The 23,417-nt window shown below is 38.7% G+C and overlaps 3 non-coding genes across 3 annotated transcripts; 2 read left to right on the top strand and 1 right to left on the bottom strand.

Annotated features, from left to right (window-relative positions):
• Positions 1-1,274: 1,274 nt before the first annotated feature.
• On the bottom strand, positions 1,275-1,346 carry trnaw-cca (transfer RNA tryptophan (anticodon CCA)). Its single transcript has one exon. It is a non-coding gene; the product is annotated as a tRNA-Trp (tRNA).
• Positions 1,347-6,135: 4,789 nt separating this feature from the next.
• On the top strand, positions 6,136-6,207 carry trnaw-cca (transfer RNA tryptophan (anticodon CCA)). The gene has a single exon. It is a non-coding gene; the product is annotated as a tRNA-Trp (tRNA).
• Positions 6,208-7,663: 1,456 nt separating this feature from the next.
• On the top strand, positions 7,664-7,737 carry trnan-guu (transfer RNA asparagine (anticodon GUU)). Its single transcript has one exon. It is a non-coding gene; the product is annotated as a tRNA-Asn (tRNA).
• Positions 7,738-23,417: the final 15,680 nt, after the last annotated feature.

Here is a 23,417-nt window from a genome sequence, read left to right as displayed (position 1 = left end):
TGGGATTTGAATCCCGGTTCTTTTGTTTAATAGAGAAGCGCTTTAACCAACTAGGCTACGGTGACAGGACAACCATCCCCTTTTACAGCCGCTTGGACACACCGCTCTGAGACATCTGCGTTCAGTAAGCGCTGAACCTGCGCTCAGAACAAATTGCCTCTTTTACATAGCAGCCCCGACACTGAGAAACGAAGAGAACTGGCTTTTATCTGGCATTTTCATGCCCAATGCGTTTGATATCTCCCAAGGGCGACAGAGTTCTTTTGCGACACTAGCTTTGATAAAAAAACGAGAAATCGTGCAAGGGAAAAATGTCTTTTTTTCATAGAGAAAACGTGCACCAGGAAATGTTGTGTTGAGAAGAAATGATTTAACATGATACGTGACCTAATTTATCGGAGCAATTGCTCAACCAGCAAGGTCTGGAGAGGTTGGAGAGTCTGGTGGATGTGATAATTATACGGTGTTGTGAAAGAAAACAGTATTTCTTTGAATTCTCAGTCAATCGGAATTTCAGTGCGAAACATAAACCCCTTGTCTGATTTAAAGAGATTATATTTTAAAACTCATAAAAAATCAGAAAACACATGTTTCTCACTTTGAAATTTTAGACGGAGCGGTGCATTACTAGTAGCGGCGCTGAGCACACTATGGGGAAATTCAGGGTATGTGAAATCCCAGCGGTTTAATAAACAACGCGTCTGATTTCGGATCATAGGATTGTAGGTTCGACTTCTACCTGGCTTGTGTAAATTTTATTCAAGCTCCTCAGTAATAGATGTATATTATGTAATGAACCGCACCTGAAAGCAAACGTTGGGTCTGTTTCCTTTGTTTTCCAGCATGAAATAGCAAATCGTTACAAAAAGCACCTGCTAATGTCCAATAGCGGTTTTTTTTTTCAAATTACATTTTCAGGCTTCAGACACTTTTTAATAAAACAAAAGTGTCCGGAAACTCATTAACTTTCAGGTTTGCTTGAACCTGTATTAAAAAAAGTTATCTGAAACTTCCGGGATTCCATTATCTGATGTAGCTGTCTCTAAAGTTGGACGTGATGTTAAGCAGATGTGAACTGTGCCTTTTCTCTTAAAAAAAATACAAAGTTCTTTTTTTCCCCTTCACTCCAATGCTGGAGACTGTAAGCCTCTGTGAGCTCCACACTGCGTGTCCTGTACTGCTCTATGTACTAATCTATGTGGTGTACAGATAGAACTCAACTGCATGGTGTGAATTCCGTGTTCAGGACCAGCAGAACCTGAAAAAGTAACAGCTGACCTCGACGTGATTTGAACACGCAGCCTTCTGATCTGGAGTCAGACGCGCTACCGTTGCGCCACGAAGTCACGGCTGTCTGTGCCTTTGAATTCCCCAAAGGAGACTAATCAGCTTCACAAAAAAAAAATCTCATGTGAAGTGCGCAGCTCTTCCGAAGAGAGTCTCTTCTTACCACATTTTATTCTTCCTGCGCAGCTCTTGTGCAGGTGTTGTTCTCAATTACAGATCCAGGAACACTGATTGTTTTTTCTATTTTTTTTAAATTAAGTACCCCATGGTGCAACGGTAGCACGTCTGACTCTAAATCCCCAAGTTCATTTTCAAAGTATATCGGAGTCAACTGATACTGATCAGGTTCTGCTGCTACTGAACCCGCAGTCTTCACCTTAAAGTTCAATTCCCCAAGCCTTTTGACCTTATATGTCCATCCCTTCTCGTCAAAACTCGTATTTTCACAGGGTACCCTTCAGAAATCGCAGTATAGAATGAAAAAACTCCAGTAGATCTCGGCCGCTGTTGGTGATTTTCCTTTTAAAATAAATGAATCTCTGGAAATTTTACGGAGTGTATCACTTTCACTGAGACCGAGAAGTGTTAAGCTGTACATGCGTCTTTGTGGCTCAGTTGTTAACCAAAAGGGTGGTGGTTTGAGCCCTTCCAGGGACGCTACGAGCCTTTTAACGTACACACCCTCCTCACTTCATTTCTCCACGGCCGGTCTTGTATCGCTAACAAATACAGAGCCCGTAGGAGGCAGTAAGCTCGCATATATATAGCTCACTGTGTATATAATGAAGAAGCAGAAGTTAGTTTCTCATCTGCGCGTTACAGAGCCTTACGCAACTCGTAGTGTACCAACAGCTAGGGTTTGATCCCTGCACGGGCTATTAGTTGAAAGGCCATTGTAAATGACGTAGATAGATAGATACTTTATTGATCCCGTGAGGGAAATTAATAAAGCTTATCCAGCTGGCTTTTATGTTTCACACTAAATTGCGATCTTGAAACCAAAATGAAATTGACATTTGTACTGTATGTTTTTTTTTAATTACAAAGCAAACAGAGTATTCCCTTAATTCAAAGATCAGATATTGGCCAAAACAAGACAATCAGACGTGGGCTGACTTTGGAACAGGAGCCTCTGCTTCGTCGTTTATTGAGCTTTTGATCAATGTCTGAGTGAAAAAGATTCGCTATTTTTACTCTTTGATTAAAGTACACAAAAAGCACCTTCCTTCGAGCCGGAACCGAACCAGCGACCTAAGGATTCCCTGCTGACTCCACTACAGTCCTCCGCGCTACCAACTGAGCTATCAAAGGGTTGTCAAATGCTCATTGGCACATACTGCCCAATGTAGTGAAATGTTCCGGGTGATTTAAATCCCAGTTCGACATCAAGTTTCCAACTCGTTTCCTTAGTCTTGTTTACCTTGAATTTAAGCCACGAACCAGGATTCTACTGTATAAACTTCCGGGGATATTACAAAATGTTTGATGGGGCATCAATCATTCCAGGCGGAAATGGACTCCTTTTTGTTTCTCGAGGGATCATATTAAACATTGCATTAGTATCGAGAGGAGGATCACCATGAAACACAAAACAAACAGTTTCATTCTGTCTTTTTTAGAAAGTAGCGTTTGTGCTACATTAATTATATTTTCGTGGAAATATTGAAGTTGTAAATGTTAAAATTTATATTTGAATCGAAATGTGGTTTTGAGTTAAATATTAGCGGGATCATGTGATTAGTTTGTTTGTCATTACAATATATATTGCCATTTTACTAGAATTTGTAACTGAAATTTACTAGTTGTGTTTTTATGATGATTAGCCATTTGTTGATTACAATATTGTATATAATGTATAATTTGAACTACATATTTTTCAGGTGTGAATAATTGTATATTTTAAGAATAAATTTCTAAAACAAATCATTGGCTTTATTTACTAGTTTCTACACCTATAAAATATTTATTTGATGTATAATAGACCTTTAACTATATATGTATATTAGTCCTCTAAATTTATCCATATAATAGAACTCCAACCATTTATGTATAATAAACATATAATCATAGATGTCTAATTGACATATAACAATATACGTATACTAGAATTTCATTGTAGACCAGTTACGGAGCACATTTATACGTCTAAAGTATGCGTTTAATAGTCGTATATTCTACTTCTTTTGCCAACTGGGATGTGCCAATTTTAATTTAACAAAGCTAGATACACAGTTTGTTTCTCGAAAGCGTGTTATGTAAAAAAGATACTTTGCTAAGGATACAACGGGTGTATAAATGAATTCTCCTGACAGCCAGTTGAAGATAAAATTCCACACGTGAAAATGGTTTTCTTGGACATTGACAGGTACTTAATTGTTTACTTGTAGTTCCACATGAGTAAAATAGATATTTCCTGCAAATTTCAAGAGGGCTTGCGAAGAAATCCCATCAAGCTTTAGCAGAGATTATGGTTACAGCGGAACAGTCTGAAGCTCGTCCCTTAGTGGGTTTGAACCACCAGCCTTTCATTTAACAGCTGCACAGAGACACACTCCCGTTGCCTTTTGCTGTTCACACGTTTGTAGTTAAAGAATTATAAAATACTGACATTTTCCTGCCAGCCGGCAGTATTTCTTCTGCACTGACCATGAATAACCAATAACTTTATTTCATCTTTCGCAGTCTGTAATCCACAGAAAATGAAGTGAATACTTGTATTAAGCTAAATCAAGCCGACGGAGATGCACTGCCGTTGTTTTTCTCCACTTTTCGTTAAAAGGAGAAAAATCACTGACATTTTCTTGCGGTATTTCTTCTGTCCTGATTTGCAAGACTTATATTTTATATAAGTTGTATGAATTTCTTGAAGTTCAGAAACAACTTGTTCCACAAAGGAAATGAACACTTGGTTCAAAGTAAATCAAGACGTATGTATCTCTCGCTGCGTGTGCTCTTATCTGTCCATCTCTCTACTTTTCTCTCACTCTGACAGTCTGTGCAGAGTTTCTGAAGGGGATGTAACACCACTTGGCAAACAGAAAAATTATCAGAGGCAGAATAAAAAATCATTATTCTCTTCTCAGTCAGATTCACAGCTCAGAGACAATCGGACAGAAGCTCCATACTTCTTTTTATCCATCAATCCAGAACCAGAGGACATTCAGACAATCAGTGCTGTTACATGAATAATATCAGGCAGAACAGCCTGGACTCAGGTTACATCTCCCCATTTTCTCCTTCCTCACAGCCACTTAGAGACAGAGAAGAGCTCCTGGTTCTCCTCTCTGTGAACTGGGCTCAAGACTCACTGATCTGTCAGCTGTGGACTCTGTTCCAGGTCAGAAGCAAGAAGCTTCTATTAACCCTTTCCAGGACCTCCAGCCCTTCAGTATTACTTTCTTTACTGTATGTCAGTCTCCAAACATGTTTTATAAATGTTTTATAACACACGTGAGTGTGGAATTATCTTTTTATGTAATAAACACAAGTAGTGACACTTTGGTCAGTACACTGTATATTGATTATTAGTAGCCAATGGGCCGATGGTCGTGTCTACAGTAGTGACCAGTTGACCAGTCTGTAGCTCTCAGCAGTGGGACTCAGATCACACAGAAGAAGACCTGTCTGTGTGTGATTCCACACCAGCCCAGGGAATCACCAGCTCTCATATGTCTCTCACAGGTGTCTCACAGTCTTATAAATTTACAATTAGATGAATTATTGTAACAGGTAATCAGACTACCTATGGAACTGAGAGCAGGCTGGAAATAAAACCTCCTGGCTTCTATACTCTGATGATTCGTTTAAAACATTTAAAAGCACTTATTACAGGGACTTGTGCTCGTTCTCTACTGCTCCACACGGGTACGCCTTGTAACACATTAATCTGTGAAGTAAACTATTTTTTTTCCTGTTTAATGAATTTCATTCCTTGGTTTGTCGCTCTCCTTTTACAACTGTTATGATTCGCTTCTCTTCACAGCCCGGTGTGTTCTTTTTTGGGGGGGATGTTATATCTGTAAGAAAAGCCCCCCAGGCTCCGGACAGGAGTCTCCTCCAGCGGAGACACGCTCTGCTCTGTTACAAAGAGCGCTGTGACATCACAGACACCAGCCTGAGCGCCTGGATCAGAGAGCAAGACCGTGGGAGGCGCAGGGTGCGCACGGAGGAGAGTTATTGATCACTTATCTATCGAAAACCAATTAATTCAATTAAAAAACCGTAGAATAAACAATTAGCTTCACTGATTGGTGAGTACTGATTCTTTTTCTGGTTTTGATCCTGTTCTAAATATCTAGAAAACAGTCAATAAAGACTGTATCGATCAATTACTGTAGTGCGTTTAGTGTAAAAAATGTTCAAACCGAAATTAAACAATGATTATTCTTATTATTATTTAGGTAACTGTATCCTAGAGCTAAAAAAATATATTCCAAGTTGATAAATGTATGTAAGTAACAGTTTACATGTATTTTTTCCAGTGTTTATAAATCATAAGTATGGTAACCACGGGGACAGGCGCCATGTCACTGTGCGCGTCTAGGTGTATCGCGTTCGTCACAAAGAGCGATGTGACGTCATGGGTAGCAACAAATACTAATACTAGTGTATTCATATTAATATTAATGAGAGTACAACTGGTTGTTTTAATGCTAGTGTTCATGTGAGTATTAATGATGATAGCGCTACTGATAGTTTTAGTTTTAATGTTCATATTCATGTTAATATTAAATACAATTATAGTGTTACTGTTAGAGAATTAACAGTAGTAGTAGTAGTTTTAATACTACTGTTATTCTAGCATTACTGTTATTCTCTTTGGGGGAATTAAAAGCACACGTGGCGAGTGACCTCGTGGTGCAACGGTAGCGTGTCTGACTCCAAATCAGAAGGTTGCGTGTTCAAATCAGGTTGAGGTCAGTTGATGTGTTTGCAGGTGCTGCTGGTGCACATCATGTCCGACTTTAGAGACAGTGATATCAGAGAATGGAAGTTTCAGACCTTGTTTTTTTTTACAGGTTCAAGCAAACCTGAAAGTTAGAAAGTGTTTGGTCACTTTTGTATGAAAAAGTGTCTGAAGCCTGTAATTATAATTTGCCCTTTTTTAATTGTGGTTGAAATCCACTCCCATGTACCAAGACCTTACAGTATATTCATGTTTACTTAAATGACTAACTATTGGACTATTGGACATTAGTTGGTGTTTTTTTTTTTTTGTAACGATTTGCTATTTCATGCAGGAAAGAAAGGAACCCAGACCCAACGTTTGCTTTCAGGTGGGGTTCATTTACATAACGGACATCTATTTCTGAGGAGCCTGATTTGAATCACACAACCCCCGGTAGAAGTCGAATCGACAATCTTATAAACCGAAATCAGACGCGTTATCCATTAAACCACTAGCCCGTCACGTAAATTAATTGCACCATGGTGAGTTCAGTGCCGCTACTAGTAATACCCCACCCCCATCTTAAATTTCTAAGTGAGAAACGTGTTTTCTACATTTTTTTTTAGTTTTAAAAAATCATCACTTTTAAGCAGACAAAGCCTTTATGTATCGCTCTGAATTTCTAATTGATTTAGAATTCCAAGACAAAAGCGTTTCGTTCCACAACGGCGTGAAATGATCACGTCTTTCACTCTACTTCTCTCTAGTAGTAAAGCAGATCTTGCTTGGTGAGCATTTCCTCCGGTAAATTAGGTCACTTTTCATGTTAACTCACTTCTTCTAAACACAACATTTCCCGGTGCATGTTTTCTCCATGAAAAAAGACATTTTCCCTTACATGATTTCTCGTTTTGTTTCATCAAAGTGTACAGAAAGAAGAAAGAAAGGAAAAGTGTCGTTAATGAACTCTGTCCCCCTTGGGAGATGTCAAGCGCATTGGACATGAAAAGTGCCCAATAAAAGCCATTTCTCTTCGTTTCTCTTATGGTCAGGGCTCCTGTTCCGTGTAAAGGAGGCAGCTTGCTCAGCCGGCAGACTCAGGGCTTCGTGAATGCAGATGGCTCAGAGCGGTGTGTCCAAGCGGCTATAAAAGAGGAGAATTCTGCCGGCACCGTAGCTGAGTCGGTTTAAGTACCTGTCTCGTTAACTGGAGATCCTGGCTCCACATCCCAGCTGTGCCTTTCTTCCTGTCTTTTTGTGCAGAAACTACCATCTTGGACAACCGCATAGGGCTTGATTTAGTTTAAAGCATGAATGCATTTCCTTTCTGCAACAACTTGTTTTTCAAGAAATTCATACAGCTTGTGAAAAATGAAATGTAATTCTTGGCTATCAGAGCAGTAGGAATATTGCCGACTGGCAAGAAAATGCAAGCAATGTTTATTTTTTGACCGGAAAGGTGCGAATGGAGAAAAGCCTCTCTCATCAGTCTCTGTGGCGCAATCGGTGAGCACGTTTGGCTGTTAACTGAAAGGTTGGTGGTTCAAACCCACCCAGGGACGATCTTCTTATTATTGTCAATGTAAACACTGTCTCCGCTAAAGCCGAAACCTTAACCCTCTTCATATTTGCAGAAAATGCGAGTCTTTTGCCCGTGTCCAACAACAACACTTGAGACCGGGGAAGTCCAATAGTGATCAACACCGCAACTCCCCAGAAATCCATATTCACCCTTGAAAAAGTATCTTTGAATGGCTGGCGGGAGATATCATTTATACTCCTGTTGCGTCCTCTGCTAAAAGAGTTTAGAAATATAACGCAGATTTGTTTGAGAATTTGACAAGCACTGTTACAGTACGTTAGCACTGTGAAGTTGGATGTTGATATTTTGATATATTTACCTTAATTTTAACATAAATGTAAACATACATGCTGTACAATCTATGCTGTACAATCAAACACAGGTATATTTTGAGACTCATGCTGATCGTCCTGTGGATCCAAAAGAAAATTTTAAAGCTGATACATTTTCGATTGGAATTTGCATCTAGCTACAACGTCCCTGGATAAGAGATTTTATTAGTTGCGTGCAATCGGTATCGTTTACTTTATGTATGGTAGTGGAAATAGTTTTAAAAATGTTTTCTAAAGAAGATTGTATTGCCAGGACCTGCCTTTAGTGCTCAGTAGCGATGACGCTGTTGATATAGATGGAGAAGAAATGTAAGATGAATTGATGATCTAAGCTAAAATAGCCCTAACACGCCTCCTGTAACAGTGTTTGTATTCATAGCAAGTAATATTTTTTTTCAAACCCGAACGTTGCTTTTGCATTAAGTGTTATGTAACCATTAGCGGTTTCGGTAGCTTCTGAAGACCGCACTTTTCCAAACTGAAGCCTATAAGAACATTATTCAAGACACACCATGGCCCAGAATCATGCATCGGGACAAAGATTAACATCCACTGAAAGTACTCCCAAATAAAAGATTTGACCAAAAAATTAAAAGAGTAGGCAAGTATTAAAACAAAACCATAACTTCTTGAGTTCCAACCTCTTTCCTGGTTCAGGCCATGTAAAATGACATATTCAGTGGACTCATGCCGAGGTTGTGAGTTTAAGCCTCACCTGGAGCAGCCTGGTTTTCTGTCTTGACAGGTAAACAGTGTTTTGTGTTATTTGCTAAATGGAGAGAGGATTCTGTGTTAATTGTGCTCCTCCTGGGAGAGGTCAAGATGAGAAGTTCACCAGGCTGGTGGTAAATATCCTGTCCAGGAATATCGGGGCTGTAGGGGGTCAGATCTATAGATGTAGTAAACACATTAGTGGAGACGGTGTGTCTGCTCTCTGTGAGAGAGCCAGGCGGGATGAATAATCTGTGGTCTGGGAAGAAGAGACCCTCGTTGGAAGAGCGGCGCTCCTCACAGGAGAGAATGAAAACAATATTTTTCAGGGACGCTGATTTTTCTCTTTGGGTGAATTAAAAGCACTTGTCGCAAGTGACCTTGTGATGCAATGGTAGTGCGTCTGATTCCAGATCAGAAGGTTGCGTGTTCAAATCACGTTGAGGTCAGCTGATGTGTTTGCAGGTGCTGCTGGTGTCGAACTCGGAATTTACACCATGCAGTCGGGTTTTAGCTGTACACCACCTAGGTAATCTGAACGAAATAACAGAACAGTACAGAACACCCAGTCAGGAGCTTATGCAGCATTTCATCTTGAACACGACAAGAGAAAAGGCACACTGCACATCCGCGAAACATCACGTCCGACTTTAGAGACAGTGACATCAGAGAATGGAAGTTTCAAACCGCTTTTCTGTTACAGGTTCAAGCAAACCTGAAAGTTAGGGAGTGTTTGGTCACTTTTGTATGAAAAAGTGTCTGAAGCCTGTAATTATAATTTGCCCTTCTTTTAATTGTGGTTGAAATCCACTCCCATGTACCAAGACCTTACAGTATATTCATGTTTACTTAAATGACTAACTATTGGACTATTGGACATTAGTTGGTGTTTTTTTTGTAACGATTTGCTATTTCATGCAGGAAAGAAAGGAACCCAGACCCAACGTTTGCTTTCAGGTTGGCTTCATTTACATAACAGACATCTATTTCTGAGGAGCCTGATTTGAATCACACAGCCCCGGTAGAAGTCGAATCGACAATCTTATAAACCGAAATCAGACGCATTATCCATTAAACCACTAGCCCGTCACGTAAATTAATTGCACCATGGTGAGTTCAGTGCCGCTACCAGTAATACCCCACCCCCATCTTAAATTTCTAAGTGAGAAACGTGTTTTCTACATTTTTTTTTAGTTTTAAAAAATCATCATTTTTAAGCAGACAAAGCCTTTATGTGTCGCTCTGAATTTCTAATTGATTTAGAATTCCAAGACAAAAGCGTTTCGTTCCACAACGGCGTGAAATGATCACGTCTTTCACTCTACGTCTCTCTTGTAGTAAAGCAGATCTTGCTAGGTGAGCATTTGCTCCGGTAAATTAGGTCACTTTTCATGTTAACTCACTTCTTCTAAACACATTTCCTTGTGCATGTTTTCTCCATGAAAAAAAGACATTTTCCCTTACATGATTTCTCGTTTTGTTTCATCAAAGAGTACAGAAAGAAGAAAGAAAGGAAAAGTGTGGTAAATGAACTCTGCCGCCCTTGGGAGATGTCAAGAGCATTGGACATGAAAAGTGCCCAATAAAAGCCATTTCTCTTCATTTCTCTTACAGTCGGGGCTCCTGTTCCGTGTAAAGGAGGCAGCTTTGCTCAACCAGCAGACTCAGGGCTTACTGAACGCAGGTGTCTCAGAGCGGTGTGTCCAAGTGGCAGTAAAAGAAGAGAGTTCTGCTGGTGTCGTGGCTTAGATGGTTAAAGCGCCTCTTTAATAAACAGGAGATCCTGGGTTTAAATCCCAGCGGTGCCTTTCTTCCTGTCTTCTTGCATCGTTTATTGTTATAGACAACATGCTTCTGCATTAAGTTTAATGGAGGTGTTTATTTCGTTTTTGGCACAACTTGTTTTTCAAGAACTCCACACATCGCGAAAGCTAAAATGCTTGTCTTTGTTATCAGTTCAAAAGAATTACTGCCAGCTGGCAAGAAAATGACAACGATTTTTTTTTTACTTTAGCCAAAAATCTGTGAATGTGGAAAAATATGACATGTGTCAGTTTCTATGGCACACTCAGTCAGGGTGTGCTTCAGTTAAACACAACGTTCGTAGATCAAATGCACCCAGAGACACACTTCGAATTAATCCGATCTAAACATTACCTTCTCTAAATGTGATTGAGTTTCTTTGCACGTCGTTAGCCATCTTGATGTTTTCAGAGATTTTCAACTTTTGACACTAGTCAAACTACAAGTAAATAGTTGAGTACCTATGTCAATATCACCGGGAATGTGAATATAAATGTAAACATCAATATTTCTGCCTTCTCCTGAGAAACACAAGTATAGAGTCAAAACACAATAAATAATGCTAGAAAATTATTCAGTTAACACCCAGATGTGACAAAACACATTTAAGACTTACATCCCCTTTAAATATGTATTTCCTTAATATCAGTTCTCTTCCCTCCCCAGGATACCTGCAAATTCACTATATCATATTAAAAGCTGTGTGTAAGTCTTACATGTGTTCTGTCACATCTGGGTGTTAAATTAATAGATGTGTTGTGTTATTTAATATGATTTGACTCCATGCTTGTGTTTCTCGGGAGAAAGCAGAAATATTGGGGATTTGCGGCTACAGAAAATAATGTGAACTTTACAGGCAAAAGTTAGGTTACGTTAAAGAAACAAAAACTTATTGTCACCCTTTTCAACTTGATTATTTAAGACATTTGTTCGGAATAGTATATCTTCTCGTGTCTGTGGCTGTTATCCTACAATAACGGTGGTGAAATAGCAGGAATGTGCGGAAAGAATCGGAGATAGAACAGAAGACTCATCTAGTCGATAGTAAGGTTGTGTAGGACCGCACACACTTCGATGTCAGTGTTGAGTAGTGTGGTTTAAAAGCTTCTTCACGAACCAGGAAGGAGTAGAAATCTAAAGTCTTCTGATCCGTAATCAGACACGTTATCCATTGTGCCATTGGCGTTTGTATTGCATTCCTATACAGCACCACATTGAGTTCAGAGCCGCTACTAGTAATACATCGCCCCGGTCAAAAGTTTCTTCAATTAGATTCATGTGTTTTGTACGTGTGTCTAATTACTACGTCTTTCATTATGTCTGGTTTAAAATAATGTATCTTAAAAACAGAGAAAGGGTTTATGAGTCTCCCTGAAATTCACACACGAAGAATAAAAAATATCGCGTTTAAAAAGAATACAGAGATGCCGGCGATAGAAAACTTAAGCGCGCGCTATCACTGAACTAAACTCCCGATCGATAAGTTTGCCGGCGGCTTTTTAATTGTGTTAGGAAGAGCAAATAGTCCACAGTGTACATTTTAAAGGTCTGAGCAAAACAATCAGACGTGAGGATTATTCAGAACAGGAGCCTCTACTTCTTTGTATACTGAGCTTTCGGGTGAACGTCAAAGTGAAAGACAAATTCGCAATTCACTTTTTGATTAAGGAACAAGAAAACACCACCCTTCAAACTGGATTCAGACCAGGGACATAAGACATACTCACTGCTTTTTCTACAGTTTTAAGAGCTAGCAACTGAGCTATCGAGAAGTCTAAAATAAACGTTTTGTCACACGCGTAGCCCAATGTAGTGTAGTGTTCCTCTTTATTTAAATCCCAGTTCGACATCAAAATACTCACTCCCATAGTCTCGTTTAGTAGAAGAAATGGACCAGGCTTCTACTCTATAAACGTCAATCGTTCTTATAAAACATTTGAAGGGATATCAGTGCAGGTGGAAATTGACTCTTTTTCTTTATGATTTGGTTTTGATTTTGAATCGTTATATTATTAAGTTTGTGCTTTCTCTGTTTTTATCATATTGTGAACTTATTTTTTAAACAAATGCTTACAAAGGCAAACAGGGCACACAGTACAAGCTACTGTGCACTTTTGGGAGTATACGAGGTTCGATATAAAATCGCAAAAATGTAAAAGGAGAAAATACCCCAGACTGCGTGTAAAGTCCTCCTTGAGGTATGCTTTCAAAATAGCTGCACCAGGCACTTGGAGACAGATAAACATAGGTATTTAAAATTCAGGAATATGAATGGTCAATTGCTTACAGTTGGGTTTTTACGTTTCGTATTTAGCGATTTGTGTATAAATCTTTTAACAATTCATTAAAATGCTAACAATATGTAAAATTAAAACAACAGCAACGTTAAATGGCGGGGAGACGGGCAGTTTTTTTTACAATCAGATTCCAATCTCTAATGCTGTGTTTGAGAGCTGTGTGTGAGAGCTTACTGTACATAACTTTCCTTTTCTCACATTTTCTGAAAACCATTCCAAAGGGGCACCTGTCACGGACGTCCAAAGGGACTAACCATGGGGAGTAGGAGAGTGGAAAAAGACCCATATGCGTAGCGGCGAGACGGGAAAAAGGCCCGGGCTCATTAGTGCAAAGAGTTCAGGAATGCCATATAGAAACCTATGCCCTCAGGGAGCGGACGTGGGGCGCCCTGGTGCTAGGCGGGTCTCAGGACATCCAAACGTCAATGCTGAGCAACGACAGAGTGCAAGACCCGGAAATATATAGCCCAAGGGAAAGAGAGGGACAGGAAGGACAGCAGGCTGGAAACTAGGGACAGGACAGAGAAGGAGCGCCCTCTGGCTGCAGAGGGCGTGACAGTACCCCCCCTTCATGCCAAGCACCCTGTCAAGATGTGAGTCGCTCTTGAATCAGAGCGGGGTGACACGGGCTTCTGTTCTGATATGGTTGTACGAGAAGCAGGAGGAATTGCTTCACTCGTATTGCTTCATGAGCTGAATCAGGAGTGAGACATTTCGTGTGTTTGTGCATATGTCAACGCCTGACCAACATCGTAAAACTAAATTAAAAACTAACATTAAGTTGTCAGAGACATTCATTTATATACAAACAAGAGACAGACAAAGTAATAATTCTTCATTAACTTGTCCTACACTGATCAGACTATTTGAAATTGTCTGATTCAGCCTGTGCAGTTCGTGCTAATTAGAACAACGCCAGTACTGAACCCTCATCACCGAACAGACTATTTAGCACAAGTTCAGCTGCTCGCCAGCTTTGTTACGCACAGTTTTGCATTGCTATTGAGCTCAGAGCAGGAGCTGATCTTCAGACAGTACCGTGTTAAGTAGTCTGCAGCTTCGTGCAAAACAGTTCGACAGTTCATTGCAATTTAGCCAATGTGTTTTCTATAGCTTTCAGCTGCAGTTAATTTACATAAAGAAAATCTACTACTGGTTTAAAAGCAACATGAGTCAGACAGGAGTCAAACCTACAATCTTCTGATCCAAAGTCAGATGCATTATACATTACACCACTGGCCCTAACCTTATGGTGCTCAACAGCACCATAGTGACCTCAGTGCCACTACTAGTAATGCATCACCCCCATCCAAAATTTCTAAGTTATACTTGTCTGTTTAAAAATATGATATCTTTAAAAAAGACAAAGGGCTTGTGTGTCACGCAATAGTTTTGATTCATTTCGAATGCAAAGTAAAACCATTTTCTTCCAAGAAATCATAAATTTGTCTCATCCTCCATACTATAATCCTCTCTTGTAGTAGTAAAGCATTTTGAATTCAACCGAACAATATATTAAAGGAACAAGTAATAGGTTTATTCCATGCTGAAAGAGAAGAGAGAAAACACAACGTTTCAGCTATGAAAACTTCTTCAGGTTTGTTTTCTCTCTTCTCTTTTCAGCATGGAATAAACCTACAATATTACTTGTTTCTTTGCAGATATGCATGCTGAAGTAGCTATCCACCTGAATATATTAAACGATTCATCTATACGATTAACATAATGTTCTCCTGAATAACTACTCAAAAGAAGCCACAGCTCAGGTGTTAGAGAGATTTGAAATCAGATCGATGGATTTAGAGTCCAGACTGCGAACCGACAGCTGACACAGGTCTTTTACAGAACCGTTCTGATTTTTTCTACTTTGTCCCCGTGACATCATTGTCCTGCTTGCAGCCGGGCCCGACACACAGTACCATCTGGTTTCTGTCGCTGGGCGCTCACCCTGTGGTCCATGTGGGTCCTAATGCCCCAGTATAATGACGGGGACACTAAACTGTAAACAGGTGCCGTCCGTCGGCTGATAAGTAAAACTGAGGTCCTGACTCTCTCTGGCCTTTAAAAATCCCAGGTCATCTCTTGAAAGAGTAGGGGTGTAACCCCAGCATCCTGGCCCAATTTTCCAATGGCCCTTACCAGTCATGGCCTCCTAATAAAACCCATCTATGGACTGGCTTCATTACTCTGCTCTCCTCCCCACTGATTGTTGATGTGTGGTGAGCATTTTGGCACAGTATGGCTGCCGTTGCATCATCAAGGTGGGGCTGCACATTGGTGGCGGTAGTGGGATTCCCCATTACCTGTAAAGCACTTTGAGTGGAGTGTCCAGAAAAGCGCTATATAAGTGTAAGTGATGATGATAATAATAATTATTATTATTATTATGTAAATTGCAATAAAATATATAATATTTGTTTCAAAATCGATTAATGTAAAAACTGATAAAGCTAATGCTTTTTTCAGGGCTATATCTACTTTAAAAAAAAAGAGAGGTGAAATTTGGAGAAGATGCACCAGCGGGTGCCTTCACATCTCCAGCTTCAGTCTCGCCTGTAGCTGCGAGAAGGTTAAAAGCACACAAGTGATCTGTAGACGATGTTCGGGGAAGAGATAATTCTGTTTTCAACACAGGGAGTGAGAATGAGCTCAGTCCGGCTCCCAGCAGAATCCATTCTGGTTTGGTTACTGTTAGACTGTGCGTCTGAGGCTCTTTGGATCGCAATGTGAAAAAAAAACAATTGCTCACATCGAGAGGAAGGGAAGATATCATGTTTAAAAAATCAGAACCGAAGATTTGGATCTGGGGCCTCATACTTATCAAATTATTAAAATAACAGTTATTAAAATATTAGATTGTGTTTCTGCAACATTTCGTGCACACTACGCCATTTTTATCTAAAAATAAAACAACAGCCACAACAAGGGCTTTACACGCAGTCTGGGGTATTTTCCCCTTTTAGATTTTTGCCACTTTATATCGAATCTGTTATACTCCCAAAAATGCACAGTAGATTGTACTTAATAAAAATGTACAATTCACCGCTGGTATAAACAGATGTGTGCCGTGTCTGCCTTTGTAAGCATTTGTTTAAAAAATAAGTCCACAATACGATAAAAACACAGAAAGCACAAAGTTAATAATACAACGATACAAAATCAATACCAAATCATAAAGCCAATTAAGTACAGATGCAGCCATTCAAAATGTGCGGTAAAAACCCGCGGTACAGTAACCTACCCACAAGCCACCGCAGGGCACCGGAGGGCACCGCAGTAAGTGATTGGCTGGCCAAAATGACCGACAGGGGCACTCGTGGTGCATTGGTTGGTAGTGCAAAGATTTAATCATTTAATGTCTTTACTGTGCACATTTTAATCCGCTTAGTTTTGAATATTTATATGGATTTTACCACTAAAGGGAAATTTTAGTAGCTGAGCATAAAAAGAAGAGGAGCATAACGCATCTGAAGGTCATGAACGATATTAATTTAGGAACATAAACATTACTGTATGTATGTAAACTGTACTGTGTATGGCTGGTCTTGGTAGTTGAAAGAAAAAATACACACCAGTTTTCCATTTCTCCCTAAACATTTTAAGCATGAAAGTTTTATGAAACGGTACCCAAATATGCGATTGCTGTATGGAATGAATTTTAATTTAAAAAAATTATTTAACACGAACATAAAGCTGTTTACATCTTCCGCCTGAGAACAGTCACCCGTTGCTACCCAACGCAGAAACACAGCCACTAACTAGCAAAGAGAGGACATTAGCTACCCAATATGATAAAGAAATAAATGATTATTTTGTTTCTTTCTTTTGCACATTTATTTGAACATTTCCATCGATTGTACAAGCACTTGGAAACTGTCCAATCCCTAGTTCATCAGGCATTTTACTGGTCTGGCGCCGGTCTGTGTCTTCCAGGATATAATGCCAGCGAACTCTTGTTTTTATGTCCACTATAACAGACAATCTCCTTTGCTTTTAACCGAGCGTTTAATAATTTCCTAAAATGAAAATGATTTACTTTATTTCCCTCACGGGATCAATAAAAGTATCTATCATCTGTCTAAACTATGGGACAGAATTCTGGGGTCTCCCCATACCAGAGATTATGGTAGGGCTTCAGAATGGTGATTGGTGACACCATCTGACACCCCTCTGATTGGAGAAAAAAAGACGTGCTGGTTTGCTATACATACTGTACCAGGAAGAGGATTTCTTTCTATTCAAAACGTGTATTTTAAAAGTTTAAGAAGTAAAAACCTTACAGCGTACACAGATTTCTAAACTGATCAGGATCGTTATCTTTGTCTTATGCATAATAATGTTCACCGCTCTGTCCAGCAAATTAATAATAAACTTTATTTTATATAGCGTTTTAAACGAATAAGTAATTAGATTGCTCATAAACCTAATCACTTGCTTTTTCTTTTTATTTAGGCTCAGATTTCAACTATAGATCGTATTATTAATAACCATAATAACAACCAACCAACAAAAACAACCATATAAACATAATACCAACCAAAAACATAGATAACAACCACAATACAAAATCAAATATATCAAACAATTTTACTCTCGCAAATTCCTCAAATTATCATAATCCCGCCCCTTATGCAAAACCAAACCTTCCTCCCATCCCAGTTTATCCTGTTTATCATAAACAAAATCCACCTCAATTTTCAACATAAAGCATTACACAAAATCAATACCTCAACACTCCATACTCAACAACGATAATTCACAAACAGCCAGAACATGTAACTACACATTCCCAATAAGACCAAATTCCCATAGCCCCGCCCCTTATGCAAAACCAACATCCCTCCCCTGTTCTCTCTCTCCCCTGGCGGTTGTAATTGTTTTTATTTTCAAATAAATTTTAGCAAAGTCATGTATTTTAAAAATCTTAAGATTTTTATATTTATGTCTTTATTTAGTGGTTTCATTAGTGACAAAGGCTAAACTTTCTTGGAAAAATGTCTTTTATGTAAACCATGTTTGCTATTAATTCATTCAGGGCTAAAATATGTTCATTGTCTTCTAATGAAAGAAGGGTTCCTTTCGCCGTAGTCGGGTTGAAATTAGAGGCTTGCCACGCCCGGACTGTTACACCAACGCATTAGCATGTTAAAGCGATTTCATTGAGGAGCCTAGCCTTTAACTAGTAAGTACTGTACTTACTGGGTTTTTGAGGGGGGGGAGGTGTCTTTCGCTGGAAATCTCGCCTCCTACTTTGAAAATACCCGTGAAACCGGTTCAGTTCGTCACAGCCAGCACTCCTGCAGAGAGGGGGGTTGTACTTGCAGTGTATACAGTACACGCGTTATGCTCTTCGTTAATGTCTAAGCCGGAACATATCATTATATCTCATTTTGTATTTCTTAAAAAAAAAACGTTTTCCCAGCCTAACAGTATTGTTTTTAACCTGTAAAGCGCTTTGAGGAGCCACCTTTAAAGGCGCCATATACAATAAAGTTCATTATTATTACTATTGTAAATTTGCTGGACAGAGAGGTGAACATTATTACACAGAAGACAAAGATAGCGATTTACGTTGCATTGTGTATCGTGCTGCTTTAATACAGTTTTAAATAATTAAAAGTCTAAACAGTATCAGCTTTATTTATGGGTTTTAAATAAAGGTGATTTAAACGCGATTTAAATCAATAGAAATGTTTATATTGTAACGCATAGGTGACTATTCATTGTTATTAAAATGACTTAAATTCGATCATGTTGTGGTATTTAGAAATATACATTTGTTTGGTGTGAGTGAAGTTTTATTTAATCTCTGAGCCATACTGATTCTTCTGGAAGCCAGTTTCCACCAGGGAGTAAAAAAAAAAAAACACACTATGGTATTCTCTCCAATGCAGTGCAGTTAAAAACATACCTCTGATGCTGCTCCTAAATGAATATCGTTTATGACCATCAGAAGCTTTATGCTCCTTTTCTTTTCTCCAGTGGATTGAACAGGGAGAGGCATTTCATGATGTACTTTTCACTGATGAAACAACAGTGGCTCTGGAACAGTTTTCAACCATGTCGTTTTATAAAAAGGGGAGATATGTACACGTTACTGAAGCTAAAAGTTTAGCCTTTGTCACTAATGTAACCACTAAATAAAGACATATAGAAATCCCTACGTTACAGACTGTATATGGCTGGTATTGGTAGTTTAAAGAAAAAATACACACCAGTATTCCACTTTCTCCCTAAACATTTTAAGCATCAGTCTTACATGTGGTTATTTCGGAAACGTTTGTACGTGCTCCTTCTGACCATGTTACTGTTTACTGTTACTGACCATATTAAGTTTAAGTGCCTGTGGGCACTTTTCCTGTCCGTGGGGGGTGGACCGTCTTTCATTAGAAGGTTAGTCTGTTCTACTCTGAGAATGTAGAGGGGGTGGAAAGTGCCCGCGGTCATTTAATTAGTATTAAAATTCGCACTGATTCCCTTGTGAAGATACGGACATAGGAATATTCGTGCGTGGTCAAAAAATGGCATAAAAACGACAAAGTGAAGGCTGTGAAAACATTCACAATGTACTTTATACACAAAGCAAATATACCCCCCCCCCCTCTCAATTCAATTCAAGCTGCTTTATTAGCATGACAGATGGGTACAATCAGTGTTGGGTATTTACTTTGCTTTGAGATGCCACTTTTAAAGGTGATATATAAAATCAAGGCTTTACTTGCTTTAACTCCGCAAGTCTAAGTTCTTGTGTCTGTCCTATTCGAACCCGAAAGTATTACAATATGTATCTTTATAGCAGGTGGTGTACAGCTTTTTAGTATAGATTACACTTTTCTAAAATGTATTTAAAAAATAAAAACGATTACAATCTAATCTTTCCACGTTTGATCCCAAAATAAATCTAAACGGGGAGAAAGCTATGCTGAAAGTTTATTAAGATACTTAGAAGACAAAGATATCAATTTATGTTGCATTTGTCTGATTGTGAATCAAAAAACACATATATTTAAACCCGCATTTGCGATTTAAATCAAAACGTTATTTAAATCAATATAAATGTTTATATTGTAACGCCTAGGTGACTATTCATTGTTATTAAAATGACTTAAATTCGATCATGTTGTGATATTTAGAAATATAAATTTGTTTGGTGCGAGTGAGGTTTTATTTAATCTCTGACTCAGTGATGGCCTGGCATGGTGAGTTGCGCTGGCAGCTATGTGGTGTTACGCAGTGGTGGCCTGACACGGTGAGGTGCCCTGGCAGCTCTATGATGCAGTGGTGGCCTGGCACGGTGAGGTGCGCTTGCAGCTATGTGACGCAGTGGTGGCCTGGCACGGTGAGGTGCGCTGGCAGCTGTGTGATGCAGTGGTGGTCGGGTATGTAGAGGTGCACTGGCAGCTGTGTGTTGTGACGCAGTGGTGGCCTGGCACGGTGAGGTTCGCTGGCATATAATGAATATATTTCCATGGATATAATACAACTGTTATTATTGATCACCGAATTATTGTACTTGACATGACTTCATTCAGCCTTTCCTGAACGTCTATGACAGGCAGAGAGAGTGCTGTTTCTGGTGCGATCTTTTGCAGCTGACATTTCACTGTTTTAAACGAACAAGAAATTAGATTGCTCATAAATCACTTATTCTATATAAACACAGCGTAATTGCCCTCCAAAAATCCTCTTTTTCTTGTTCGTTTTAGAGACCTTGATCGAAACTGATTTTAGATGTCAGAAAGGATTTATTTTCTCTGTATTTCCTACATTGCTTTGTCGAGATTTTAACTTTATATCTAACTTTATATCTAGGCTCAGATTTCAACTATAAATCGTACAGTGATTAATAGCAGTAAATACTGATGTTTTGCGCCCTACTACCACAAAAATATATGTTTAAAAAAATGTCATGTTCCCATAAAAAAGTCATGCCTTGGAGTATAGACCCCCAAAGGAATGCCATAGACTCAAACTGCAAAATAAACACATATAGAAAGAAAGTATTTGTATTGTAATTGCAAATCCTGGTACTGTATGAGTGATTGATATGACTTTCCTCATTACAAATCTCTTATTAGAATTTAGATTTCTCTGTAACTCCAGGTCAGAACAGAGAAAATGTAACTGCCTTAAGGAGTTTACGATTATGAAAAATAGAAGGATAAGCATGATACGTATGTCTTCTGTCATTTTCTAAGTCATGTTACTGAGCACCAAATCTTATTGAGAATATGAATCCATTTAAGGTTTATACCATTAAAGTAACGGTTTATTCCATGCTGAAAATGTTTGTACCAGACTTTTTTGAGGCCTGTTTAATTGTGTCTGAAGTCTGATGTTGTAAATTTTATTGTTAAAAAGATCCATGAAAATGTCACTACTAAAGTTAGCTGGTACTGTTGGTATTGTAAGTGGCAAGTAGAGCTCATATTTTAGATTTTGTGTAGTTGCTAGCGTTGAACTGTGTGTTGGATGCACATGAATTGAAGGAATGGGCAAACATAGCTGATGCGGATCCACAGAGCCAGCATATTAAGATGTTTATAATTAGAGGCAATTTGTTTAAATAACTAGGTATGGATACTGATGTGCAAGAGAGGTGGAAAGGCTGTTTCCTTAAGCCAGCACTATAAAATATTTTATTCTCAGTGAGATGCTGCCATTTCATAGTGGGTTTCTAACACCGTGTATAGTTCCATCAGCACAGTGCCTTTACTTCCATTTCTAATCTCTTTATCCAGTACAGAGGATTTGGAGCCTATCCCAGTAAGCAACGGACACAAGGCAGAATACACCCTGGACATAGCGCCAGTCCATCACAGGACAGACAGACACAAACACACACACACCAGGGCCAGTTTTCCCATAAACCAATTAACTTACCAGTATGTTTTGGAGTGCGAGAGGGAGTCATATCACACATATGGAGAAAAACCAGAGAGAACATGTAAACCCCACACACACAGGATGGCAGGAATTGAACCTAGGACCCCAGTGCTGCAAGATAGCAATGCTAACCACTTCGCCACCATTATAAATGGATGGATATCTTAGTTATCTTTCTAGTTCACAGGTTTGCATGCATAATTTAATTTTGAAAGCCACTGAGACATCAGGTACTACTGTTGTATTTATGAAAAAGAAACAAAACAAAAAACATACTAACAACTGTGCCATCCTACTTCTTAGTTAATACATTTTATTATTCATAAACAGTTAACATTGTTAGCAAAATATTTTGAATTATATTTAACCCTATTTTTTCTTTAGTTTTGTATTTAACTTATTATATGATAGTCAGACTTAATGTATATTTGAACAATGAAAATATATTTTTACAAGATTTTACATTAAGCACTTAAAATTAATATGGTTAATAATAGTAAACTGTAACATGCTGTAACAAGATCGGTTAAACTGCGAAGAAAATGCTTTCAGAGAAAATGCTTTCAGAGAAAATGTTTCAGGTGTGAAGAACATAGATCTCCAATGCAATTTCAACCAAAGCTGTTCCCACACACCCTGCCCCCACTACCATTAGAATATACACAAACATTTTAGCGTTTCATTCTGAGCAGAAGACCCTCACACCTGAAGAGTGCTGGCTGTGACGAATTAAACCGGTTTTACAGGTTTCAATCACAGACCATGGATTTTTAGAAACATCCCATCAGTGACATCACTGAAGTCAACTCCTAGGTACTGTAACTGTCGTGTGGGTAGTTTCACAAGAATCAGACAAAGGTTTAAGCATCGCTTGTTCTAGATAAAACTGCAAAAAAAAAAACAACAACCAATAATGTACTTCTTTGCGTCTCTGTTTGCCCAAATCATATATTCACAACGTGAAATCTAGAAAATAATATTACGTAACCAAAATCCGCAATATGGAAACAGAACCTGTGTAATTGTTGATAGATGATGTACTCGTAACATTTTTTCAAGACGAACTACAACATTTAAAAAATGACTTGTATGTACTTGATATCTCTAATCAATCCACGGGTCCCAGCACAAAACGAAACTAAAACGCATACCGTTTCGCGCTTCTTATTAGTTGCTCAAAAGTAATTTGATCGTATGAAATGCATAATATAAACCTAGAAACATATACGTGAGCAGTACTTAAGCACTGTAGTATCGGTGTTAAGACATACCTCTCAAATACTGTAAATCAAGTTAAAAATATCTCAAGACCGATTCTGGTCATAATGAAACCATGTTTCGTGTATGTTTTCTTTAAAGTACCGAGACCAGCCATATACTGTATGTTTATGTTCCAAAATTAATATCGTTTATGGCCTTCACACGCGTTGCAGTATGCTCCTATTCTTTTTATGCTCAGCTACTAAGATTTCCCTTCAGTGGTAAAATGAGATATGAATATTCAATACTTAAACGGGCACAGTTAAGACATTAAATATACATATACATACTGTATACAGTACAGTTTTCATACAGTAATATGTTTATGTTCCTAAATCAATCTCTTTTATGAGCATGTGAAAGGCATGGTG

Source organism: Lepisosteus platostomus, chromosome 5 (genome assembly GCF_059453375.1).
Source record: "Lepisosteus platostomus isolate fLepPlt1 chromosome 5, fLepPlt1.hap1, whole genome shotgun sequence".
NCBI lineage: Eukaryota > Metazoa > Chordata > Actinopteri > Semionotiformes > Lepisosteidae > Lepisosteus > Lepisosteus platostomus.
The sequence above is the reverse complement of the archived record's forward strand: the minus strand, read 5'-3'. Positions and strand labels throughout refer to the sequence as shown.